A 20,424-nucleotide genomic window follows, 5' to 3' on the forward strand; every position below is an offset into this window, starting at 1 on the left:
CATGTGCTTTGCTACTAAACTATGGCCCTTCTGTGCCTTCCCAGAAGGCCTTTACGGTCCAGAGGCAGTCCAGAAATTACTGGGAGTGAATCCCAGTGGGCAGGAGCCAATGCTCCTGGCTTCAGCTTTGCAACTCCACAGGCTACAGAGAGAAAAACTGAATCCCTCTGCTTTTGATACAGTCACTCCCTTTATCCTGCCAACAACTGCTTTCTAAATGACTGTCACATAGTCCACATGTAAGTATCTTCCTCTTCCCTCTTGGTCCTCCTCTCCTCTGTTCTATGCTTAATGCAAAATTCCTTGGATCTCAACTGCTTTACCCATGAAGGAGATGGACTTCTGGCTGACAAGTAGTGATCCATTTGCAAGCTTCAAAGCTGGGAACTTGGCATGTTGCTGAGATGCCCTTGCTAGATGGGAGATTTATAAGAAGACAGAAGTGCTGATGCTTAAGGAGACCTGTGGGATTTTTTTTTTAAGCCATGGAAGTTTTAATGAGCTATTTTATGATCATTTTACAAGGACATCAACTTGGTAAGAACTTCCTTTTCTCAATTCAAATAAACTTCCAATACAACTCTTTCAGATATCCAGGCTTTTTTTTGTAGCAGGAACTCCTTTGCATATTAGGCTATACCCCCTGATGTAGCCAATCCTCCAAAAGCTTACAGTAGGCCCTTGGAGGATTGGCTACATCGGGGGGGGTGTAGTCTCATATGCAAAGGAGTTCCTGCCTTTGGAATGGGTTTGAAGGCTTCAGAGGGTGAAAAACAAGAAACTGGCCCTGAGCAAATGCAAATATGTCACCCCAGTGTTCAAGAAAATCTCTGCAGGCTTGTAGTTTCTTTCTGATCTTTCTGAGCAAGGAAGGTCTTTTTGGCCCCCAAACTTTGGAATTTATTCCCATAAAAGATGAGAATGGCTGCTTCCCTAAAGGCATTCTGGATAGGCTTAAAGACCTGTCTTTCTAGAGGGTGTTTGAGTTATGTCAGTAAGACAAGGCAGCAGCAGTTTTATTTTAATTAAATATTTTAATTACATTTTGATTTTTGTTGCATTTTTGAGCTATAATCTGCCTTGAGTTTTTTTAGCTGAAAGACACTCTACAAACTGATTAAATAAATGTATATTCATATACATACACACACACAAACACATATACAGGGCTTTTGTGTGTGCGTGGAAAAAGAGGTGCCAGAACTCTCAAGAGGGAAATGAAGGAGAAACACATGGGTGCCCCTCATAAACTTCAAAACTTTTTTTTAGAGTTTTATTTCCACTAAGAGGTTCTGGAACTCCATTCTGCCGCATTTCCCCAGAAAAAAGCCCTGTATGTATATCTATATATATTTAAAGGCTCAAAGTCAAAAGGTAGAGTATAAATTTCATAGTCAATCAAACCATTCTGGTTCTATTTCTGTACTTGGAAGTCTCCACATCCACACTGAGCTAATGTCTGGATTGTGTGCCCAGTCATATCAAATATCAGAAGATGAATCCATTCACCAATACACCAAGGAAAATCATATCAAATCATTTCTCAGCCATATCTGTTATCATTCCACTTCCTTCCATTTGATTTGAGTCCTCGACTTAATCTAGGAAAATGAGACAGTCTTAAAGGAACTACAAAACAAAAATTAGCCACTTGAGTCAAAGCACTGCATTTTCTGCTGCAGAAAAAAAAGAAACACTCATCTGTTCATCAGAAACTTAATAAACATTCCAGGTGTGTCCATCAAACACAGCTGCCCTAAGGTAAGAGCCGGGAAGAAAGTCTGATGCAAACCAGTCAGTATAAATGGGCTGAAACTAATATCAACCATTGGCTCATTGTCTTTGAAGAGCATCTTGGGCACAGACTCTCCCTCCTACCAACACTTTTGTATCTGACAAAGGGAGCTCCAAAAATCTTGTTCATCTCTAAGATGCTACTGAACTTGAATCCAGCATGACCCTTAAGTTCCTTAATAAGGCTAGGTGCAACCAACATATTTCTGCAGCTGCATCATTATGCATCCTGCTGTCCTTAACCCTGGCCAGTTGGTTTAATTGTGCATAAAATTGGTTCTGCTTATCCATTGTTTCCTACCTATTTGGAATGTATGGGATGCCTCTGGGAAATTGTTCCCTAGCTTAGAACTGCAGAGCACATTCTATAAGGCCCATTACATACCATTTTAATGTCAGTGAAACATGTAAACTTTGAACCTTAGTACAAGAAATAGAACAGGAATGACATAAGTTGGTTGCTTAGGAAATGTTCCGCATAAACACTTATTTTTAATACCATGGCTAGGCATGATTCAGGCTGACCTTGACAATGGAATAGAGAATGAATCTAAGACTTTTCAGCACACAAAAAAACCCCCCTATCTAGGATAAACAGAGCAGATCTACTAAGATAAAAGGGGGGGGGGAGCGCGGCATGCTGCTGTGAAGAGAATGACAACCACCACATAGATGTATGGGTAAATTTCCTTCTCTCTCAGCTTAACAAATGGCACAGAATAGAATGAGTGATACATGTAGACTGGGCCACGGTGTTACCATATGTCCCTCCAAAGTGTCTCCTCAATTAATATGATCCAGAAAGCAAGAACTTAACACTCCTCCTTCCCATGTGGTTCAGGGGGGAGGGAAGCCTTCAGGTCTACAGGGATCCCTTGTAAGGTGCCCTCTGACTATACTATAGCTTCCCTGCACCCTTTACTTTGCACTCACTCCCACAGGAGCTCAGAATGGCTGGTTCCCTCAAAGCCATCTGGCTGAGTTTGAAGACTTGCCTTTCCCCTGAAGAAAAGCAAAGCCAGCGAAGGGAAGGACACTTGGGTGACAAAATTCCTGGGGCCTAGGTCAGTTAGAAGCACACACGCACACACACACCCAATCATGCTGCAACATATTTACATTTTAATAAATTCTAATGCAGTTCTCCACTGCAGCCACTAGGGGTGCAGGGAAAGCAGAGTACTGTAAAACAGAAGTTGTGCTTCTGACTCGGCTGGCCTGGACTTTCAAGGGTGTCGAACTCATTTGTTTTGAGGGCCAGATCTGACATAAATGAGACCTTGTTAGGCCAGGCCATGTGTGTCATAAAATGTAATGCCAGGAGATGGAGATACCAACTTTATGAAAGACACAGAGGTGCTTTCTTTTCTATTCTTTCTTTTTTTTAAAGGTGCTTTTTTGTATCTGTCCCGTGTGATTGAAGGAAGCTCTGGCTCTTTTCTTCCCCAGGGACCAGAAGGGGGGGGGAGTCTCAGCCAATAGAAGGAAGAGAGGCTTGGCTCAGTAGCTCTGCTGTGGGATTGAGAGAGCCTGGCAAAGCCAGCTCTCCCTCTCTCCCCTTCCTCCCCAAGGGAGAAGTCTCAGCCAATGGAGAAAATAGAGGCTTTGCTCTGTAGCTCCTGTATGACTGAACAAGCCTGGCAAAGCAAGCTGTGATGCAGAAGGAAGCAAGAGAGAGGGAGAAGGAAGCAGACTTGCTTGCGGGCCTAACAGAAGGGGCCTGATTAGGGTTGCCAATCCCCAGGTGGGGGCAGGGGATCCCCCGGTTTGGAGACCCTCCCCCCGCTTCAGGGTCATCAGAAAGCAGGGGGAGGGGAGGGAAATGTCTGCTGGGAACTCTATTATTCCCTATGGAGATTTATTCCCATAGAAAATAATGGAGAATTGATCCGTGGGTATCTGGGGCTCTGGGTGGGCTGTTTTTTGAGGTAGAGGCACCAAATTTTCAGTACAGCATCTCGTGCCTTTCCCCAAAATATCCCCCAAGTTTCAAAAAGATTGGACCATCTATTCAAAAGATTCTATGAGCCCCAAAAGAAGGTGCCCCTATCCTTCATTATTTCCTATGGAAGGAAGGCATTGAAAAGGTGTGCCGTCCCTTTAAATGTGATGGCCAGAACTCCCTTTGGAGTTCCATGATGCTTGTCACAGCCTTGATCTTGGCTCCACCCCTAATGTCCCCTGGCTCCACCCCCAAAGTCCCCAGATATTTCTTAAATTGGACTTGGCAACCCTAGGCCTGATCCAGCCCTTGGGTCCCATGTTTGACACATCTGTTCTAGAATGTTTATTAGGAGACTGAGGAAAACTTTTGCTTCTCAGATCCTGTTAAACCAGAGTTACCAACTGTAGGATGGGAAATTCCTGGAGATTTAGGAGGTAGAGCCTGGGGAGGCACCTTAAGTGAGGTATAATGCCATACACCTCACACTCCAAAGTAGCCATTTTCCTGCAGGGGAACTGATCTCTGTCATTTGCAGATCAATTTTAAATCCAGGAGCTTTTCAGGCCCCACGTGGAAGTTGGCAACTGTATGCTAACCCCATCAGCCAAACCAGCACTGGAGCCAGGACTAGCTGCAGCCACTGCCAGGATGAAGCCTTCCAATAAAGACATTATCTTCAGCAGTCTATGATTTTCCTCTTCCTTCAGTTCCACCCAGTTTCATAGTTTTGTTGAAATAGCCAGATCTTGTAAAGGAGCAGCCCTGTCTGTGTGGGGTAGCAATTTTTGAAAAGGGTTTGTTGGTTTTTCCTTAATTTTGCTAACTCTTTTCTACACTTCTTCCTCCTTCATTTTGCTGTCTTCCTTTCATTATCTGTTCACAGAGGAAGATTATGAAGAGCAGCAGAGAGGTGAAGCAGAGAGTGGAGAGCAGCTCCTAGTCCCAGTTTTATGGCAGGACTTGGATGATCCGTGAATCACCCTGTTCACAACAAGCTCAGCACAATTAATGACCCATCAAGGCACAGGCAACTGTGGATGGCAGCCCATCTGCAGTACAATAGAACTTGTCTGGGATGGCAAGAAAAAGGAGGGGCACCCAGTGTCTGGAAGGCAGCCATACTTAGTTGGCAGGCCATGCTCAGCAGGAGGGGGTCAGGAGTTGCGTAGGACATCATAAGCAACAGATAAACGATGCCACCATTTTGTTTTCTTTTTCAGCAGTTCTAAACTGAATGGCTCCTTCTTTGGTGGTGGTAGCAGCCTGCTGGCACTCTGAATTCCCTCTCATATGCCACTCGCAATCATTCCCCCACAGCACACATGATCCCTGGGATCTGCCTGGTTCCATTCTTCCCCCTCTAATTGCTCCTTTAAAGCCAGATGCTAAGAGGCGAGCATCTATTCAAGAAACCTGCTCCTCCCCGCCCCACACACGCCAACTGCTGATTGAGAGAGGCAAATCAGGTTTGTTTAGAACAATATGCCCAATTACAAAAACAAATTCCCCTCTTTATTAAACCATTAAGTGAGTTAAGATGATGACTAACTCTAATCTGTTCAAGAAATGACATATTATTAGCAAGGAAGCTCAATGCAATAATGTAGATGTATCCTTTTAATTCAAGGATAGATTAAAACAAAGCCTTTTAAAAATGTATTACCATGGGGTGGGAAAAGATTTGGAAGGAATTAAGCTAAAACACTTGTACCTCTTTTCCCAACAAAAGTATCATCTGATATTTTTACAAATGACTGCCAGTGCAGATGCCACTTGCTAACCGTTCAATAAACCAATCGTGGAGATAATATTTATTGTCTCAGCTAAAGGCCTCAAGGAAGCATTCAAGCAAGCGAACACCTTTGGCTGGCATTCAGTGTGCAGTTCTGCATGCCTATGTTGCACTGAAATCGATGAGAGTTCAGCATGTATCGCTGTGCAATTGATTGCTAACTTTGGCAGAGGAAGTGAGCTCTGGCTCATAAAAGCTCATGCTAGAAAAAATGTTGTTAGCCTTTAAGGTGCTGCTAGACTTGTTTTATTTTGCTACAGCAGACTAACATGGCTACCCCTATGAAATTCCATACCTCGTCATACATTCATGCCTCCTCCCTTAACAAGAGCTCTAAGATTGCTTGAGAGGGATAAGCTGAAAAGACCCAAGCCCCTCCTTAACTGAGTTTTGACATCCAGATTCTAAGGAACCACTCTAAATTACTTTATATTAATGAATCCAGAATCAATCATCTCCAGTTCCAGCTTTCATGTTCAAAATCAGGAATATGGAACCAAATCTCCCATCCAGTTATTGACAAAAGAACCCAGAAGCAAGAGAGCACACAAAGGTGAACACAGGAAAGGAAAAGGAAAAAAGGAAGATGGGGGAAAAAGGACTGGTGAGGCAGATGGAAGGTGACTTACACTACAGACCAAGGCTACTTCCACACAAATATTTAGCTTTGCCCTCCCCCAAGCTGCAGTGGAAGAGGCTTCTATATAACACTGCAGTGTAATCATTCACTTTTCAGGTTTTCCTCTGCCTGTATTTCCCCCCAAACCTGCTTTGATAAGATCTTCCCAGAAAGATCATACTCAGAGAGCAGGTTTGGTCACTGGGTGAATGGGAAGGATCGATGGTTGAATCTCCCTATCCACGTTGGCACTATTCCCTTCCAGCCCCCTTATTGTCACCATTTCCGAAGCACCACTACTGAGCCTTTTGCTAGCTGTTTCCTTTTTAAATCAGTAGCTGCTCTATCATTATAGCATTCAAACACTATAGCAACATAGCTACTCAAAGATTTCAGGTTTTCACGGCTGGTAACATCATTAGGGTTTGTAGAATCCCCCCCACCCCACCCACTCAATGCACAGCAGCCAAGAAGGTCAGAGCGCCTGCTCCGGCTGCAACGCCACTGAGGATGTTCTCCGCAGCTGAGAATGAAACGTCTGGAAGGAAAACTTTCTCCAGTAGAACACGGTACTTGAGCCCAAAAGATTCTACAAACCCTAACATAGCTACTGCCAGGATTTTGTTTTGTTTTGTTTTAAAAGCTGGCAAAAAGCCTGCAGGTGGGAAACAGCAGGGTCAAGGTGATGAGGGGGGGGGGGGATGGAGAACTCCCACTGTGCAGTTGCTCCATGGCCACTGCAAATGCCCATGTGTTTGTGGCAGCAATGAGTGCACAACAAGAAATAGCCTCCATGTGGAAGCAGCCAGCATCACATTTTATACTCCAGATTAAAGTACAGCCAATAAGCACCATTCTCTTTCTGTGCTCTCAATCATAAATGCTTCCAGAATCTCATAAGCAAGAGATGTAGGAAGTCATGGTACTCCAGCAATCAGCAATGATTGACTACTAGACCACTTACTCCATCCAGTTTTGGTCCCTGTGTCTCAAGGAGACTGATAGAAACATATTGGATGGAATTTAAAGGAGAGCAGCCAAGTTGATAAAGATGACATTGGAGGAAAGGATAAATGGAGTTTAACTTACATGCTAAGCCTTGTAGGAAAGAGAATTAAGAATGGATATAACGTCATTTTTTAATATCTGAAAGACTACTTTACAGAAGGAGAACATCTATTTATACTCAGGCTGCTGCTGAAAGATTAGAAGAATGACAACTCTGGAAAGATCCTCAGAGGTTACATTCTACAAAGCAAAGGAAAAATGTTCTGTCTAACTCTGTGAGAGCATGACGATATCCCCCATATGGTTTCTAACGTCATAGCAAATATCAGTATTGCCACTGGTGCACACCAGAGCCTACAGCACTTGGGATGGTCTAGTGAAGCCTGGTGTAACAGTTTCAGATGAAATCTAAGAGAGACTTTGAAAGGTCTTTCCCAGATTTCTCAGAGGGGGTTCTGTTTGGCTAGAACTCTAAATCTGCCACTGGGCTCCAGTTATTCCTGAAATTTGGTAACAGTCTTTAGGTCAAAGCATGTGGCTACAGTCTTTAAGCACACTGCAACTTTCCGCCACCCTATGGAACTAGCCTATGGGATGGTGCACTATTCTTAGCCTCCTTATGCCACCCTTACAGTTTTTCTGCAGATGTGCCAATCTAATATGATACAGCAACTATGCTTTAGATAGCACATGATAGAGGCCCAAATCCATTACACTTTTGTTGTTGTTCAGTCGCACAGTCGAGTCCGACTCTTTGCGACCCCATGGACAAAGTCACGCCAGGCCCTCCTGTCTTCCACCATCTCTTTTACCATGGTGTCATTATCTCTAGAGTTTTGGCTGAGCCAGACTGAGAAAATGGCACTTTGGAAAGGAGATCAGGTTGGGAGTAAAACACTAATCATTCAAAACAGCTCAAAATCCAATCCTGACTGGGATAGCTCAGGCAAGCCTGATCTCGTCAGATCTCAGAAGCTAAGCAGGGCTGACCCTGGCAAGTACTTGGATGGGAGACCTCCACAAAACACCAGGAGTGGGAGGCAGAGGCAAGCTGCATGAAGCCATTTCTCTAAATGCTCTCCATGCCACAGTAGGGGTCACCAGAAGTTGCCATGACTTCCAGGCACTTGAACACATACACAAAACACGCACACACAAAATCCCAGCTCAAAATCCCTGAGTACACCTTAGTGGCTTCCTGGAAAAGCATGGCTAAACAGAACCAACAGTGAAATTTAAGCTCTGCTGAACCAGTTATTGTGCGTGGGCAAGATGCAGAATGACTGAACAATATTGGCTAGAACTGATAGCCTCTAATATAGGCTGTGGTCACACTAAATAATGCACTTTCAATCCACTTTCCAACTAGATTTTACTGCGTGAACTAGCAAAATCCAGTTGGAAAGTGCATCGAAAGTGAATCAAAACTGCACTATTTAGTGTGTGTGACTGCAGTCATAGAATGGCCCAAACACTACTGAGGGAGAATGCTCTGTTCTCCCTCAGCTCTATTCCCCCATAGAGGGCAAGCCTTCTAGCAGGCTTTTTTATTTAAAAAAAATCACATTTAAGCCACAGCTGTCAGTTCAGCTGTAAACAGGCTTGCCAACCACCAGGTGGGGCCTGGAGTACACCTGGAATTACAACTGATCTCCACACTACAGAGATCCTTTCTTTTGGAGGGAAGGGCAACTTTGGAGGGTGGACTTTATTGCATCACATCCCTCCTGAACTCCTTCCCCTCTCCAAACTCCACCCTTCCCATGCACCACTTCAAAATCTCCAGAAATTTCCCAACCTGGCACTGGAAACCCTAGCTACAGACAGCAGTTCAGCTCAAAATGGGGGGGGGGGGGCACGGAGAAACAGGAAGATTCTCATCTTGTTGTCATTTTTGTACCAACAACATGGAGGAACAGAATCCCCAACAAGAAGTGTGGGGTTGAGAAATGTGGTGTTCCATCTGCTTCTACCGCATGTGCTGCTGCTTCCACCATGGGGGGTGGGTAGTTTTTTCTGTCCCTTGTGGAAACAGCCCATGTAAGATACAACCAAATAGGGCTTTGAGATGTAACCAGAATTCTTAAAAGCAGTCATGGGACTCAGCTACAAGCAGCTTCTCAAAACAATTATTCCAGTCAACCCTCCCTGTTGATGAAGATCCTCCGCCAAAGCCATCCCATCACTTTTAAAGACCAGCTAGACAGTTATCAGAGGCACCTTGGTTATTGCACACCCTCTCCAAAGGGATTTACTTGACACCAGCCTTCAGAGTTTTCAGTATCCAATTAAAACATTTCCCTTCATCTAGGCTTTGGGTTGATTAATTAATTTGAGCAGTAATTTATAACCTGATGGCATTCACCTATATTGGCGATCTGAATTAATCTACAAAAATTTCATGTCACTTCTTTGTTAGTTTGTTCCAGATACTTACAGGTAAGAGGTGAGATAACAATGGGGAAATAGTTTTAAATAAGCAAACAAGGAGTTATTAAAGACTTGCAAGGATTGAGCCCTGTTCATAGATGATAGGTCTACCCACAGCTCTTAACCATGTAGATAGATCCAAGTGGGCAGCTGTGTTGGTCTGAAGCAGTAGAACAAAGTAGGAGTCAAGTGCACCTTTAAGACCAACAAAGTTTTATTCAAAGACCAACTTTGTTGGTCTTAAAGGTGCACTTGACTTCTACTTAGCTCTTAACCATGTTAGCCAACAGGAACCTTAAGGTGTCCAGGCAGCTTTCTTTTGAATGAACACCATCTAGTGGGGTACAAGAGCACAGGGAGGGCTGTTGCCTTAATGTCCTGCTTGTGTGGGTTTTGCAGTAACTGCAAACGCCTGGGAACAGAATCCTAAACTCACAGAGCCCTGCCTGGCTTTGGTGAGACCCCAGAGGCTCTTCTATTGAAGGAAAGGAGGTCAGGGAAAGAACGTTCAGAGGATAGACAGAGAGTGAGCCAAGCACAGGTCCCCAGGTCAAGTATGTTCTTTACTACACAGCCAACTCTTTCATTAGCACAATACAGACATTAAAACAAGAAAAAAATTATTCTAAGCTTGACATTTGTTAAGTTAGGAAGGGGAGTATAAAATAGGTTTTAGAAATGGGCTACCCAAAGCTCATAGATAATGGGAAATGAAGGTAACTGTTCCCGCGCATAACAAAATTGATATTCTTTCCTCTGATTCTCCAGCATCTTCATCCCAAAATACAGAGACTGTCTCAGGTCTCTCTCTCTCCCCATCCATTTCAGAGGATTCCAAAAGACAAAGGACCATCTCTTAGCCAAACCAAGCACAGGTTGCATTACTCACGCACAGTGGTTTTTGTGCTTTCTACTAGTGATGAGCTTATAGAGTCGTTCTTGATTCTTTTTTATTGTCATTGATTTTGAAACACCTCATCACTGATGATGCCTTTGTTTCTTTGATGCTGGTAGATATGCAATTGAGGCAGAAAAAAACCCACCATAGAAAAATGTGCTCATTTTAACAGAGAAAATCCAGCATGAAAAAAGAGAAATGATGCGAAAATGAAGACTCCCAGATTTATTACTCGCAGGGAGAAATACAACTGAAATGGGGGAATTCATATCAAACCAGTCAGCTTGCAAAATGAGAAGAAGAATTGCAGATTTATACCCTGCCCTTCTCTCTGAATCAGAGACTCAGAGCGGCTTACAATCTCCTATATCTTCTCCCCTTACAACAGACACCCTGTGAGATGGGTGGGGCTGAGAGGACTCTCACAGCAGCTGCCCTTTCAAGGACAACCTCTGCAGAGCTATGGCTAACCCAAGGCCATTCCAGCAGCTGCAAGTGGAGGAGTGGGGAATCAAACCAGGTTCTCCCAGATAAGAGTCCACAAACTTAACCACTACACTGGCTCTCATCCCTACCGTCTGCCTTCAGGGGCTCTTTTCTACCTTACCTGTTTGTAGAAATATGGGGGGGAGGAGACAAGCACAGGGATGCACAAGCAATTTGCCCTGGTAGGCATGTCTATGGGCCCCCATTATTGTTTTACATGAACCGGGGACATCCCTGGCTCTCCCTTGCAGCAGCCCAGTGGACCAAACAGTCTTTCACGGAAACTGGGCTGCTATCATTCATGTTTCTCTTCAAGAACTGAGTCAGGATCCTCCCCAAAGTGGAGCTTGAAGTATGCCAAAATGAGAGATCCCACGACTGAAAAAGGGAAAGCGTTCTGGCAAAGGGCTTCGTGCAAGACCACTTGGGGGGAGATGTTTGCACATGGCAAAGTGCTGGATTTAACAGAAGCCTTGCCCCGAAGGTGTTAAGAAAAAACCACTGCTTAGAGTTAGTGCCAGGTGGCTGCTGCCCAAAAGGCTTTGTCATCCAGAGACCTTGTTTCTGCACTAAACCCATCCCCATCTGCTGTTATACACTTTAATGCATCTAATTAATGCACTTGATTAATTTGCTGGTAGCAACTTGCCACAGGGAAGGAGGAATACCCTAATTCAATTGAGTTTACTCACCCTTGCCTTGGGGTAGCAATTAGATTAAATTATGTGTTTAATTTCCAGGACTTTTGAAATGAAATGAAATTTAAAGAAAATGCACCATAAAATTAGATTTTTGTAAGCCTCTTATACCCTGCTCCCAAGATGCCAGTTCCCCAGCTGCACAAGTTACAATGCTGGGTGGGTGTGTTTATGCATGCATGTTGTCTAATTTGATTGCAACATTATAAATATTATATCTGTTTCTAGTATTCTTTCATTATCCCTGTAACAAGCTTTGTGGTTGCAGAGCCAGAAAACCTACAGGCGAGCAGAGGGTATTTTTAGCAGAGCAAAAATAATTATATATTGGGGGAGGGAGGGACTTCACATGGATGAAAACCAAGTCAATTGAAAATCATAAGAGTTGGGGAAGACAGTGAGGTTAATTAAAAGTTGTAAAGAGTCAAAGGCAATAAAAGCTAATGAAGTCTTTAATCAGGCAAAACATTTCTGCAACCACCACTTAACAGAAATCTATTTCAGGAAATTGGCTCAAACAGATATGAGGAAATGTGGGACAATCACCCTTCCCCAGGTGGCCCAAGAAAGCCACGCAGCCAGAGCAGCTCAATTCTGTTGCAAGCCACAGGTTTCAAAAGCACCAATTGGATCTTACCTCAGCAACAGTCTTCCGTTGTCCTTCGGATATGACTCAAGCGAAGATCAATGGCATGCTGAGAAGCAGGAGAGGCTCACCCTTTTGCTTTGTGGGTCCACTGGGATCCGGTGCTGAAAACCTCAGAAGCTGAGTTGCAGGCACCAATTCCACCATCTTGTATGGCCCAACGTCAGCCACTTCTCTCCACCAGATTCTAACATATGGATGATGGGACGAATCCAAACGCCTTCAGAAGACCTCTGTGGCAGAAAACACACAGAAAAAGAGAGACCCAAGTTGTCAGTCATGTTGGTCTGAAGCAGTAGAACAAAGTAGGAGTCAAGTTTCACCTTTAGACCAACAAAGTTTTATTAATATGCATGCATACTTCTTCAGACCATGGAATGGGGTACAATGGTGCAGAAAAAAGAGACGTTAAAAGCATTGTTTTGTGATGACTTTTAATTGGGTTATTCTTCTGCTGCGTAGCCAAAAATTGGCTTCCACTGCCAGAAATTTAAAATACAGATAAAAATAAAATATAATTAATACTGACTGGGTACACACAAAGTCAGGCTTTGGACTGCCAACTCCGGTTCAGAAATTCCTGGAGATTTGAGGGCAAATCTGGGGGTGGGGTGAGATTTAGTGAGAGGAAGACACTTGATAAGGTATAATGCCATACAATCCACCTTCCAGAAGAAGCGGAATAAACGTTTTAAATAAATAAATAATAAACAAACCATCTATGAGTATGGAGAAAGTTGTAATTCTGGAAGATCATCAGCCCCCACCTTGAGGTTGGCACCTCTGCCATTTGCCTTGGGCCCCATTCTTTTGCCCTCACTGATTTGAAATGTGAGGGGGAATAGTGTCAATTGTTTTCTTCTATGAATTTCCCCTGTTCTTATGGTAAAGGTCATAGAGATTGTAGGGATTTCTGGAGTGTCTCCCAGAAAGTGACACGACATTATTTAAACCTACATCCAGAAGAATTTGTCCAGACTTGAGTTGCCAAGCAGAAGGAGGCAATGGCAAGCCACCTCTGTCCATCTCTTGCCTGGAATGGCAAGGTGGGAGGGGGGTACTATGAGTTAGTTGGCACCTTCTTCTTCAATGGTCTTTACCAGAGAGATTAGGAAAATTCTTACAACATGACAGAGGATGTGACATCACATCCCCTGAAACTCCACCATCCACAGGCACCACCCCCGAAATCTCCTGGCACTTGCCAGGGCAGGGCTGACGATCCTGGCTACAGTGGAGGGTTCCTGATTGCTGCTTCTCTTCCCTTCTGGCCTCAGTAGTGCCAGCTGCAACCTGAAGGGAACTCCCCACTGAAGTCAGATCCCAACACAACAGAGCGCTTCTTTTCCCTCTAGCCTCTGAACATGCTCCTGGGCTTTCTGATTCTAATGCCCCAGCTCAGTCCTGGAACCTTCAAATCATATCATGCTACAAAAACAACCATCTACTTTCTGCCATGGCTATCAAGATGGATGGCTAGACTAAAAGTTTTGGGGTGCCTTGGTGCCCTGAGGGCCCATGCAGCTGAAAAAGTCGTGTAATTCATACAGGACCAGATCTACATGTTTTTTTGAGGGGAGAGCAAAATTAAAAAATGATGCCCCCTTATGGGCCCAGCCCATGCTATCTTATGGTCCCATAGAATAGAATAGAATAGAATAGAATAGAATAGAATAGAATAGAATAGAATAGAATAGAATAGAATAGAATAGAATAGAATCCATACCCAATTTGGTGCCCCCCTCTGGTAGTGCCTGCAGCAAGTGCCCCCTCAGCTCCCCGCTAGATCTGGCCCTTGGTTCACAAAAGCAAATCCCTCCTGTCTCAATTTGAGGCTGACTGGATCTCCCACAGGGCAATTTTTTACAGCATCAGGGCTTTGGCTTTTTTTCTTCTGTAGCACTGGACACTCCCCCCCCCTTTCTTTCACAAACAACAGAAAAAAGAACAGAAAAGGAGGAAGAATCCTCAACATCCAGCAACTACTTTAAAAGAGAAAAGGTATATAAAAAGTAGAATCAGAGATATTAATAGCAGTGGCAGATCTACACATATGCTTCTATAAAAGATTTCCAAAATATCTAAAAATAAGTCCATATGCTGTAAGTAATGTGGAAATTCAGAGGCCAGGTTGATGGAAAGCAAAGGGAACTTTATTAGCACTCAAATACTGTGGCTACAGGGCGATTCAAGTGTAGAGTCACACCCTATGGCTATTGTTACATAGACCCTTCGTACAGGGTTTCCAGAGCATGTGCAAAACCACTCTTACACAGTGGAATTTTAATATATACCCTCAAAAACAGTTATTGTGGTGAAGCACAGCTAGATTGTTTTTATCTGGCCTAGCGGTTGCCTTGTGGTTAAGCGTGTCCTGTTACAAGGTACATTTCTAAGAAAGAGGTGAGCAGCACATTTCTAGAAAAGACTAGAACATTCTATTGCAAAATGCATTACTTAGAAAGCAGGACTTTCCACAGACATTATTTGCTATGCGATTTGAACTCTCTTCATAATGGAGACATGGATCTTATTCTCTCCATCATGGAGGCAGAGGCCTTGTTTCCTCCATCATCTGCCATGCATTCAAGTATTAATAAAACTGTAAGATCCTCAATCCACAGATTTGCAGGAGTTGGGCATTAATCTCTCCAGTGTTCTAATGCAAGCCTTTAGGCTGTAGGATGGGTAAATGTCATCTGGTGGCTCTGAGAAACAGAATGCTGGTCTGGATGGCCCAAAGACCTGGTCCAACATGGCTAGGCCTGTCAAACTCCTGCCGGGGTGGGGGATCCCCAAGTTTGGGGGGCCCAACTCACCGGCATGGAGCAAACCAACGGTGGGATCCTCATCCTCAAAGAGACCTGTTGTTGCCCTATGCAATGACATCACCTGAAGTGACATCATTACACAGGACATGTTGTGCCGGGGACACTCTAGGATTTGTGGTAAAACTCTATGGTATCATCAAGAAGTCCCCCCACTGTAACGGTGGAGGGACTTGGCAACCCTAAACATGGCTATTCTTGTGATAATTTCTAAGGCATCTTTTCTCCTTCTCTGCTGCTGATTTCAGTTATTTTGGGATATTGTGTAAAATCAGATTTTGCCACTGGTCTGCAACTATGAGCTTCTTTTCCAGAAGGCATTTAAGAAGTCTTCTAAACAAGGAAACAATGTTAGTAGTCTCAGTTTGACTGCTGCATGTAACTTAAGTGAGAGATGCTGTCAGTCAGTCCCAAACACCTTTCAAGCATTAATAAAATGTACAGCAAGCCCTCCCACATCTCTGGCATCTGGGGCTGTAATCAGATAGGCTATTTGGTTCAATGTTGTCCCTTCTCCCTACCAGGTTTAGTATGCGCATCCAGGCATTAACATCTGTCCATTCCGTTCCATTACCCAGTTGTCAGCCCCCCCCCCACCCAATCCTTACCCCAGACTTTTTTGACACCTGAGAAAATCTGGCATTTACTGCTCAAATTGTCCCATCACACATTTCTGGCTGTCTTATCACCCTGTTGCATGCTCAAGACATCTGGAAGTCTATGGCTTCTGCTCCGTGGTCACTATTTTTTTTTTTCAATTAGTGATATGTGTATAACTGCATACTTGCCCATAGTGAATAAACAGTTCTGCGCATGCACAAAGGAAAGGATTTTTTAAAAAGAAAGAAAAGAAAAAAGAAGGGTAGCATGTCTAGTCGCTTTCTCTCCGGAACATAAGTAGGGGCATATCACAACTCCTTTGCTCCAACCTGAAGGAAGCTATCTACACTTTTCTGAACTAAGTTTAACATTTGCTGTTTGTTACTTAATTGCCCTCATTCCTTTCCCTTCATGTTCAGGGTAGGCTTTGCTTTCACAGTTGCCCAGCCCCAAGCTATGTAGGTGATTTCCCCAAGGGTCCATCTGGGCCCAGCCACTTGACGTGCCATGGACTAGGTTCACTCTACTTCTTCCTTTGGCTACACAGACCTTGCCTTTTACCTCCATCTCCTTTTCATACCAGCTTACTTTCCTCCCTACAGTTCATCACTCCTGTTTCTTCCCCACTTATTGCTCTGCCTAGAGAACCCTTGCCCCACCCTGCCTTTTTATCCTACAGGAATCATACCCCATGTCAACCAGCTTCATCCTCAGCCACCCACATTCAACCCAACGCTTGTGGTATTTGTTCCAGAGAGATTAAAGGCATGGCCAGACTGCACCAAGCATGCCGTCTGATCGCAGCCAATGCCAATCTTTTTTTAAAAAAAACACACACAGCACTGAGCTTTGACAACTGTTACAACTGAGCTACCATTATGAAGTAAAGGCCCCACACAGAGTCTACTTAGGGGATAGAAGTACTTCCTGGAAGCCTGTCTATGAGGGACATCTTTCACAGCATGCCAGGGTCACTGTTAACTTAGGTACAGGAAGAAATCAGCAAATGGGAGTAATAAAAATAAAATAAAGCACCCTGTGTGTATTATCTGAATATCCCTTAATAATAATCCAGTCAGACACTCAAGTATTACAATCTTCATATTGCTGATGGATCGCAGAGACTAAGAGAATGCCTTGCCTAAAGCTACCCGAGTTCACAGCAGAAACAAGATTTAAACTGGAGGCCTCGAGCTGCCTTCAGGCCACCACTAGTCTCTTAGCCACAAGGCTGCATTAACTTGGAGGTGACTGGGAATAAAGGGCTTTGGGGGTAGATAGAGGATGGCTTGTTTATGAAAATATACAGTTGAGGTTATTTCCCCTCCCCCAACAGTGCAGACAATTCAACATGATGCTTCCTAAGCAACCCTTAAATGAATTCCTGACGGGTCTCTTAATTGGACTCAACAGCAGAAGTGATAAGCCATATGATACTGGCCTCCTCATTTGAGCTTTAATTCATTTTGAAAAGCTTAAGCAAATGCCATAAATATTTAAATTAAATATAAGCGGCATCTGCTCAGTGATCTTAATTAAGATGATGTTCTAAAGAAAATGTGTGGACGTTCAAAGCATTCTGGATTCAGGGTAAAGCCAGAGTATTTAAGACAATGGGCGATTGATATTGATTACTACACAGGATTTAATCTACTGTCACTGGCAGAATCATAGAATTGGAAAGGACCTCTAGGGTCATCTAGTCCAACCCCTGCACAGTGCAGGAAACTCACAAACACCTCCCCCTAAATTCACAGGATCTTCACTGCTGTCAGATGGCCATCTAGCCTCTGTTTAAAAACCTCCAAGGAAGGAGAGCCCACTACCTCCCAAGGAAGCCTGTTCCACTGAGGAATCGCTCTAAAGTTCTACCTAATGTTGAGCTGGAAACTCTTTTGATTTAATTTCAACTCATTGGTTCTGGTCCTACCTTCCGGGGTCATAGAAAACAATTCCACACTATCCTCTATATGACAGCCCTTCAAGTACTTGAAGATGGTGATCATATCAACTCTTAGCCGCCTCCTCTCTAGGCTAAACATCCCCAGCTCCTTCAACCTTTCCTCATAGGACTTGGTCTCCAGACCCCTCACCATCTTCATTGCCCTCCTCTGGACCCATTCCAGCTTGTCTATATCCTTCTTAAAATGTGGTGCCCAAGACTGAACACAATACTCCAGGTGAGGCCTTAACAGAGCAGAGTAAAGAGATACCATCACATCACGTGATCTGGACACTATACTTCTGTTGATATAGCCCGAAATTGCATTTGCCTTTTTAGCCACCGCATCACACTGTTGACTCATGTTCAGCGTATGATCCACTAAGACCCCTAGATCCTTTTCGCACATACAACTGCTAAGACATGTCTCCCCCATCCTATAACCATTCATTGGATTTTTTCTACCTAAATGCAGAACTTTATATTTATCCCCATTAAAATTCATTTCATTGATTTTAGCCCAGTTTTCCAGCCTGTCAAGGTCACCCTGTATTCCAGGGGTGGCCAACGGTAGCTCTCCAGATGTTTTTTGCCTACAACTCCCATCAGCCCCAGCCATTGGCCATGCTGGCTGAGCTGAAGGGAGTTGTAGGCAAAAAACATCTGGAGAGCTACCGTTGGCCACCCCTGCTGTATCCTGTTTCTGTCTTCTGTGTTTGCAACCCCTCCCAATTTAGTATCATCTGCAAATTTAATAAGCATTCCCTCTATTCCTTCATCCAAATCATTGATAAAGATGTTGAACAAAACAGATCCCAGGACAGATCCTTGAGGCACTCCACTTGTTACTCCTCTCCAAGAGGATGAGGAACCATTCACAAGCCCTCTTTGGGTGCGATGTGTCACCCAGTTACAGATCCACCTAACGGTAACAGGATCCAAACCACATTTTACCAACTTGTCAACAAGGATAGTATGTGGAACTTTATCAAAAGCCTTACTGAAATCAAGATAAACGATGTCTACAGCATTCCCCTGATCCATCAAAGTAGTCATTTTTTCAAAAAAAGAGATCAGGTTAGTCTGACATTATTTGTTCTTGAGAAAACCATGCTGGCTCTTAGTAATCATATCCATTCTTTCTAAATGTTCCAGGACCGACTGTTTGATGATTTGTTCTAAAACTTTTCCAGGTATAGACGTCAAGCTGATGGGTCAGTAGTTACCCGGATCCTCTTTTTTCCTCTTCTTGAAGACGGGGACAACATTCGCCCACCTCCAATCTTCTGGCACCACTCCTGTTCTCCAAGAATTCTCAAAAATAATAGCCAGAGGCTCAGAAATTACATCCGCAAGCTCTTTTAGAACCCTTGGATGCAATTCATCTGGCCCTGAGGACTTAGTTCCATTTAAAGAAACTAGGTGTTTATGTACTACCCCTATGCTGATGCTAGGTTGGAACTTCATACCCTCCTTATATGTTCTGTTTTTGCCAAGTTGAGCACCGTTTCCCTCAGAAGAGAAGACTGAGGAAAAGTAGGAATTGAGCAGTTCCGCCCTCTCTTCATTACCTGTTACAATTTCACTTTCTTGCCCTCGCAATGGGCCTACCATGTCCTTACTCTTTTTCTTACTCTGAACATAAGAAAAGAACCCTTTTTTGTTGTTTTTAGCATCTTTGGCCAGTCTAAGCTCATACTGAGCTTTAGCTTTCCTAACTTTTTCTTTACAGGCACTGGTGATTTGTTTATATTCATCCTTGGTTATAAGGCCCTCCTTCCAATTCCTAAAGGAGGTTTTTTTTATTTCTCAAGTCTTTAGAGAGCTGTTTATGGAGCCACTTCAGCTTCTTTAGGCTTTTTCCATTTTTTCTTCTCATAGGAATCGTCTGTGATTGTGTTTTCAGTATTTCGCTTTTAAGAAACTTCCACCCCTCCTGAACCCCCTTCCTCCTAAGTATTTCTGACCATGGGATTTTACTCAGCATAGTTCTAAGTTTATCGAAGTTTGCCTTTCTGAAGCCCAATCTATAAGTCTGACTATGTATAGCTTTTCCCTTCCCTAAGACTGTAAATTCTAAAATCACATGGTCACTACTGCCCAGGGTGCCCACTATTTCCACTTCTTCAATCAATTCTCCCTTGTTGGTGAGAATCAAATCCAAGATAGCAGATCCCCTTGTTTCCTTCTTCACTTTCTGGAAAAGGAAGCTGTCAGCAAGACAAGTCAGGAATCTATTTGACTTTTCATTTTTAGCAGAATTGGACTTCCAACAGGTCTGGGTAATTGAAATCTCCTATGATCGCTGTATCCCTTCTCTTGGAGAACTTTGCAATCTGCTGTAGAAGTATCTCATCCAAGTCCTCTGCCTGACTTGGTGGTCTATAGCAGACCTTCACAATAATATCACTGTTATTTCTTACTCCTTTTATTTTTACCCAGAGACTCTCAGCTGAGCTGCCATGCTCAGATTCACATATTTCCTCACAAGTATATACCTCCTTCACATATACTGCTACGCCTCCACCCTTTCTCATTTGTCTATCCCTTTTAAATAAGTTGTACCCCTGAATCCTAATATTCCAGTTGTGAGTGTCATCCCACCAAGTTTCAGTAAGGTCTATTATGTCATAGTCTCCTTCCTTTATTATGACTTCTAGTTCCTCCTGTTTGTTTCCCATACTCTGTCCATTAGTGTAGAGACATCAGAATCCACGATTTATGCATCCCAAGGGCTT

The 20,424-nt window shown here is 43.5% G+C and overlaps 2 protein-coding genes and 1 long non-coding RNA gene across 4 annotated transcripts in view; 1 reads left to right on the plus strand and 2 right to left on the minus strand.

Moving 5' to 3' along the window:
* HTR2C (5-hydroxytryptamine receptor 2C) overlaps positions 1-12,397 on the minus strand; it is a 64,736-nt gene extending 52,339 nt beyond the window's left edge. For both annotated transcript variants that reach the window (XM_060249925.1, XM_060249923.1), the window contains exon 1: positions 12,308-12,397. The gene's annotated coding sequence lies outside the window, so the exon portion shown is untranslated. The remainder of the gene's footprint in view (positions 1-12,307) is intronic.
* Positions 1-20,424, plus strand: part of GDPD2 (glycerophosphodiester phosphodiesterase domain containing 2) — a 444,005-nt gene that overhangs the window by 64,025 nt on the left and 359,556 nt on the right. The gene's annotated exons all lie outside the window — the stretch shown is intronic.
* LOC132579745 (uncharacterized) overlaps positions 12,442-20,424 on the minus strand; it is a 138,957-nt gene continuing 130,974 nt past the window's right edge. The window contains exon 3 of the long non-coding RNA XR_009555987.1: positions 12,442-12,549. This is a non-coding gene — a long non-coding RNA (uncharacterized LOC132579745). The remainder of the gene's footprint in view (positions 12,550-20,424) is intronic.

This window comes from Heteronotia binoei, chromosome 11 (genome assembly GCF_032191835.1).
Source record: "Heteronotia binoei isolate CCM8104 ecotype False Entrance Well chromosome 11, APGP_CSIRO_Hbin_v1, whole genome shotgun sequence".
Lineage (NCBI taxonomy): Eukaryota > Metazoa > Chordata > Lepidosauria > Squamata > Gekkonidae > Heteronotia > Heteronotia binoei.